The sequence below is a fragment of the Sminthopsis crassicaudata genome, chromosome 1 (assembly GCF_048593235.1).
Source record: "Sminthopsis crassicaudata isolate SCR6 chromosome 1, ASM4859323v1, whole genome shotgun sequence".
Taxonomy (NCBI): Eukaryota; Metazoa; Chordata; class Mammalia; order Dasyuromorphia; family Dasyuridae; genus Sminthopsis; species Sminthopsis crassicaudata.
The window spans coordinates 743926029-743932725 of record NC_133617.1 but is presented as its reverse complement, the minus strand read 5'-3'; the positions used below and the strand labels follow the sequence as shown (position 1 = coordinate 743932725).

Here is a 6697-nt window from a genome sequence, read left to right as displayed (position 1 = left end):
GGCGCAGGTACTAGAGCCGGCTCTCGGGCGGCGCTGAGCCCGGCCTGCGGGCCGCCACGTGTCTGAGCCGTGAGAGAAGTTCTCGCCGGTCCCGAGCAGGAGCCGGGCAGGGAGGAGCAGAGCGCCTCAGCCTCCACCTCCGCCCCACCCCCCACCCCCGGAGCGGCGCGAGGCCCGGCCCAAAGCGGAGAGCAGGGGCAGGAGCGGAGGAGGCGAGCGCAGTGGGAGCCCGGAGCCGCGGAGGAGAGCGCAGCCCGGCGCAGAGGGCAGGGGAGCGCAGCCCGGCGCGCAGCCCGGCGCGGAGGGCGGGCGAAGCGCCGCGATCGGGAGCCGGAGCCCGGCCCGGCCGAGCGAGCGCCCGGAGCCGCGGGCGAGGCCGGACCCTGCCCTGCCCCGCCCCGCCCCGCCCCGCCCCGCCCCCGGAGGCAGGCAGCCCGCCCGCCGGCCCTCCTGCCCGCGCCTCCCCGGGAGCGGCCCCGGCAGCAGCAGCGGGCGGCCGGGAACCGAGCGGGCGAGCGCGGAAGCGGGCGGCCGCGAACCGAGCGGGCGAGCGCAGAAGCGGGCGGCCGGGAAGGAGCCGCGCCAGGCGGAGCCGGTGCCGAGCCGGAGGAGCGGGAGGCGGCGGCCCGGAGAGCGAGCCGGCGAGCGAGCAGGTGAGAACGAGCGCTCGGGGCTGTTGCTATAACAGCAGCCCCGCGGGCGGGCCCGGGCCCGGGCCCCAGGCAGCCGCCGTCCCGGGCGCCCCGCCGGCCTCGGGCGCCCAACTTTCTTGGCCCCGGACCGGCGGCGGCGGCTCGCTCTGTGCCCCGGAGCCGGAGATGCTGCCCCTCCTCGCGGCCCCGCCGCCGCCGCCGCTGTTGCTGCTGCTACGGGCGGCCCCGCGGGGACCCTACCGCCAACCCCTCCTCCTTCCGCACCCCTCCGGCGGTTTCCCCGGGAGAATCCCCTCCCCCGGAGTCTCCCTCTGCGCTCCGTGACCCCTTAGCCTGGACTTCGTGCCCCCCCCCCCACGTCGGGAAAGCAGGGACGCAGCTACCAAAGCTTGAAGGAATCCCTCCTCTCCAGCCCTCGTCCCCTCCCCAACCTCCCGGGCGCTCGGGAACCGTCTCCAGGCAATAGTGTCCTCGCCCCCCCCATCCCTCTCCCCCGCCTCAGTCCCAGGCCCCCGGCTGAAGCTCCTTCCGTCACTGTGGCGATGCTGGGGGCCAGGGGAAGGAAGGGAAGTAGGAGCTCTGCTTAGATTTTTCGAACCCCCCCCCCCCGCTATCGGGGTCTTTATTTTTCTTCTGGGGTTTGAGGAAGACTCGGACCCTGAGGTTTGTGGAACGGAGCAGCCCCCAAGGTCAGAACAGCCTTGACTGGGGGGTGGAGGGAACGACTGGGGGAGGGGGCTCCCGGGGCCTGGGGGTTCTCAGGTTGGACAGGAGGGGGAGGACGTTAGCTGACGGGCAAGGGAAGCTTGGAATGGTGGGAAGAGGTCCCCTCATCTTTGGAGCAGGTGTCTCCCCCGATTTCTGTCCGGTTACTGTTTTCTCTGGGTGTGTGTGCGTGTGGTGTGTGTGTGTGTGTGTGTGTGTGTGTGTGTGTGTGTGTGTGTGTGTGTGTAGTGTGCGTGTGTGTGTATTTGTGTGTGTGCGTGTGTGTATTTGTGTGTGTGCGTGTGTGTGTGTGTGTGTGTGTGTGTAGGGGAGTGGGGGGGATGGAAGGGGGAAATCTCGCTAATCTCTCGGAAGGGAGACCGCTCTCGCTTTCTTTGGATACCTTTCAAACGGTTTTTCGTTTGCACCTACTGTGTGCAAAGCCTTTTGTGCTGTGACTCGGACTGGAAGAGATCTCCGCTACCTGTGCTGGAGGGGGCGGTGGTTAGAGATGGCTCCTGACTCTGTGTTCTCTCTCTTAATGGAGGTGGGGGGGGGAGCATCTCGCCGTCTGTGGAGGGGTCTCTACGCGCTTCTGGAGGCCCCGGTGTCCCGGGACCAGGGGGTTAACCTGAGCCGGGGACTGGAGACGGAAGATGGGGCTCAAAGGGCCGCTTTCCATCCCCCTCCATGCTAGGTCCCGGGCGTCCCCGCGTGGGAACCTGCGGCGGGAGGTAGCTTGCCCACCCCACGAATGGGACGGGGAGCAGCGGGTAGGCAGTCTCGCCCTGCCAGGCCCGGCTCCCTCCCCTGCCCTGAGGCATCCTCTTGGCCACGTGCTTTTCTCTCGGAGGCTTTGGGCAGAAACCTCCCCGGAGACCGGTGGAGGGGCCCGGGAGAAACACGTTCACGGAAACCCGGCTGCCTCGCGGCCACTTTGAGGCCGCCAGACCCGCCGGCCTCACCTGCGATGTGCGCGCGCCGGGGCTTCCCGGGAACGGGCCCTGGCAGCACTTCGGGCTCCCCGCTGGGCTACGGCAGGACCCCGCTGAGCTAGCCGAGCCTCCCAGGCCCCCTAGGAGGAGGGAAAGAAGGGAGCCCAGACCCGCCTGAGAATTTCTTGGGGGAAGACTTTAGAAACTCCCCTAAGCGGCTGAAAGCTGGCCCCCTAAATCCCTGGATCCCATCCCAGAAAGGGGGTCTTCCCATCCCAGGCCATTTACTCATAAAGAGGCTGAATCCCAAGGAAATGTCGTCCCCAGCAAAGCCCATCTCTGCATACAGGAGGCACTTAATAGATGCATTAATATAAAGTCTTAAAACATCATCTTTGGGAAAACAGCTCCATAGAGCATTCCCCCTTGCCCAGTACCTTTGAATACAGCTATGCTTACAATCAGCCCAGCTTAAAACTGTTTTCAGGAAGAATAATAGCTAGCATTTGTATTGCTAGTTTAAAATGTGTGAAATGCCATACATGTACATATATGTATGTGTGTTTATATATATATTCGTTTGATCTCCACAACAATCCTATATATATATATATATATATATATGATATGTATATTCATTTGATCCCTATATAGATATATAGATATAATGTTCATTTGATCCCCACAACAATCCTATATATGTATGTATATATATGATATGTATATTCATTTGATCCCTATATATATAAAGATATAGATATAATCCTATGATTAGTGTCCTATTAGTGTCACAATTTAACAAATGGGGAAACTGAGGCTGAGGGAAGTGACTTTGCCCACAGTCACACAGTTAAGTGCATGAGGTAGGATTTGAACTCATCTTCCTGACTCAATGCCCAGCTCTCTGTCTATTGTTAGAAGGCAGTAAAGGTAAATCAGTCTCAGGGAAATCAGTAAGTCTCTGAGAGGCAACAAGCTTAACAACAAAACTGGGAGGCACAAAAACTGCTTCTCCCTCTGCCACTCATTTCCCTGGGCCTCAGTTTCCCCTTTTGTAAAGTAAGGAGCATAGACTGGATGACTTCAATGGTCACTTTGAATTCAGTCTGTCTGATCAAAGAACCCACAATATAAGCAGCTCATTGTGATTGTTGCTAATACTGTTCTTATTAGCTGAAAAAAAAAGGCCCTCTAAGTGGGCTGTCCAGAGCCAGTCTTATATGTAGACAAAGTGAATAGCTGTCTCAAAGAATAACTCCCAACCCTGCTCTAAGAGCCGCTGAGAAAGCCCCGCTATCTCACCAGCAGCCCACCCAAGTGCCTAAATTTCTGCCCTTAGCATTTCATTCCTTTGTTTAAGTCTTCCTGTCAGAAGGCAGCTATTGAAATACATTCATGTCACCCAGAAGGGGGTGACACATTTGTCTGTCGTCTCCATTACTGTGTCCTCCTCCTCTTCGGCTCTTCCATCTGAAAATACTTAGCCCTGGAAGAGCAAGTGCAATACTATTATTTTTCAGGTTAGAGAAAGTGGGGATGGGGGACAGAGAGGACTTTAGGCTCTTAAATAATCAGATTCCCTGGTCTCCAAAAGGGATCATGTCCAGTTTGGAAAGATATATTTTAGGAAGAAGACAGATGAACTAGAGCAGGCCCAGGGGAAAGCTCCCAGGAGTTGAGAGAAGGGGAAATCATGCAGAACAAGGATCTGTTGAAGGAATCAGGGAGGTGTATCCTGGAGGAAGGAAGATTCAGGGGCCACAGTGGCTGCCTTCAAATAGTGTCATGAGGATGAGTGGTAGAGAGGGATTAGCCCATTCTGCATGATCCCAGAGCCAGGAGCCAGAGCAGAAAAGAGGCTGATTTCAGCTTGCTGTAAAGAAAAACTTCCTAATTGTTAGAGCTGTCCAAAAGGGGAGTGAGGTACTTTGCTAAGTAATGAGTCCTTTGTCACTAGCAGGCTTTTCAAGGAACATCATATAGATTGTGCTCGGTATGGGTTGGACCAGATGACCAGGGCTCCGTCCAACTCAAGTAACCAAAATTATTATTACAAATAATAGCAAACAGTCCTGTCATTTGATTTAGAAAGCGCTCGTAAGGTGGATGGGGACCAGACCTGCCTGGGATAACATCGTCAATGAAGTTGGGAATGAGGATGATGGGGGAGGAGGGAAGGCAGGGTTCAGAGCCTGGAGGAGCTTGGATGTACCCAAGGGAGCCCCCCCACTGAGAGATCCCAGGGATTTTCAGAGACTTTGCTGAAGTAGGAAATATCAGGAAATAGGAGTCTGGACTCTGCTTGTGTCTTTTCTAAATAGAGATAAGTATTTCCCTTTGGGTAAGATGAAATAGATCTGGGATTATTCCCAGACTAGACACCAGCCTTTTATTTGTCCTGTGGAAACAGATCTGATTGGGCCCAGTGATAAAGGGAAATGGTAACTGAGAGGGTTTTCAACAAAACTCGTCTGAATGAGTGACTTTGTGCCTTATCTTTAAGGAATCATGGACACTCAAGAGATTCAGGGTGTAGAGGTGAAGATTTAGGATGTGGAGTGTTACATAATGTGTTATTATTATATTATTGTTGTTATTACATAATATTATTGGGAAATTCACTTCTCCCTCTATTAAAAATCAGGTGATTCCTTAGTTCTTATGGAACTTGGAAGCTTTGTTATAATATGTCACTATCAATCAATCAGCCAATCAACAAGCACTTAATAAATACAACTGTATCCCAGAACTGTTTTAGGCTCTGGACACACAATGGCTATTGCCTTTGGGAAATGGCTCTGATCTCAAAGAGGTTACCTTCTATCAGAACATCTGGACTATATAAATATAGGTTCTATGTGGACAAAACAGATAGGAGGTGCTGGGTGGGGCTGCCAGCAGGGAAAGGCTTCATGTAGAAGATGGTGCTTGAGCTGCATCTTAGAGGGAGAAAGGGGTTCTGAGAATGTATTTCAGGCTTGGGGAGCAGCCTGTGCAAAGGCATGGAAATTGGAAATAGGCATGTAATGAGAGACAGAAAGAGGTCTGGTTTGGCTGGACTGTTGAGTGGGTGTGGGGGAGGGAGTGTAAGAAGAATGACAAGGGAGTTGGGGGCCAGAGAGGCACAGGGCAGAGGGGTGTGCCCCCTTTAGCAAGATTGGATTGCCAAGAGTTATATGGGGAAATGGGAAAAAAGCAAACTGAAAGTTAGGAGATAGGAGAACTGGGTCTGGAAAAGACTCATTTTGTGACCTTTATTTCTCTGAGCCTCTAGAAAATAAAGGGGCTGGGCTGCATGGCTTCTGAGGTCCATCACTGTTTGCTTACTTCTGGGTAATAATACAAGGCAGTGTATGATTGGGTGGCAGAGTGAGTGGATCAGATACCAAGGAGTCTAAAGATGATCAGTGTGAGTGGTTGGGGAAGGCTTCAAGAAGGAGGCAAGACTTGACCTGGATCTTAAAGTATGGCTAGGATTAGGGTCAGAACATGACTTTAAACCTTTAACCCTCTCCTTCCCTAACTCCCCCATGTGTCCTCCATTCGCTTGTTTCCATTGCTTCTGGATTAGTCTTTCCACTCTTATAATGCCATAAAGTCCAAACAGTGTCAAACTTGTGTTGTTAAAATAGGTGACCGATACGGTGGTGCGATCGGGAGTCGGGAGTCATATGAGCCAAAGTCTCAGGGCTGGAGATGGTTTGTGCAGGAGAAGAGAAGACAGGGGGATGGCTCCTTTTAGATAACGCCAATAACCCTCAACAGATTCTAGCAGGATTATGAAGCAAATGTTTTATGAGCAAGCACTTGGTGGAAGAGAGGTGATCACCAAGACCCAGCCCAGGTTCCCTAGGAAAAACTAACAAACTAACCATCTCTTTTGGCTGGATTATTAGATTAGTGCCACAGATAGAATATATGTGGATTTTGCAATAACAATAATAAAATATATATATAGCATTTTAAGATTGAAAAGTGGTTTTGATATATTGTGTTCTTCAGTCCTCCCAACAACCCTTTTATCAGTCATCAAGCATTGATTAAGTGCTTACTGTGTGACAGGCAAGTTCTTACCCCCAATTTACAGAAAAGAAGGGGTAAGGAACTTCCCTACAAGCAATTTTCATACTCAGGTCCTCCTGGCTCCGAGTCCGTGACTCTCTTTGCTTTTGACCAAAATTGGCCTGATTCCCAAGTGGCCCAGCAGGCGGGATGGAAAGAACACTACATCTGAGTCTGATGACATGGGCTCAGATCCTAAATCTGCCTCTGCAGAGACAGTGCCTGTGATTCTGAGCAAACTCGTTCATCTCTCTGGGCCTCGGTTTTCCCCGTCTGTAAAATAAACAGCTTGGGATAGATGCTATCCATCGTTCCTTCCAGTCCTGAGGCTTGTGAAGTTTA

General features: G+C 52.9%; 1 protein-coding gene across 1 annotated transcript in view; it reads left to right on the top strand.

Annotated features, from left to right (window-relative positions):
- Nucleotides 1-561: 561 nt before the first annotated feature.
- SCN5A (sodium voltage-gated channel alpha subunit 5) overlaps nucleotides 562-6697 on the top strand; it is a 175765-nt gene continuing 169629 nt past the window's right edge. The window contains exon 1 of the mRNA XM_074284385.1: nucleotides 562-653. The gene's annotated coding sequence lies outside the window, so the exon portion shown is untranslated. The remainder of the gene's footprint in view (nucleotides 654-6697) is intronic.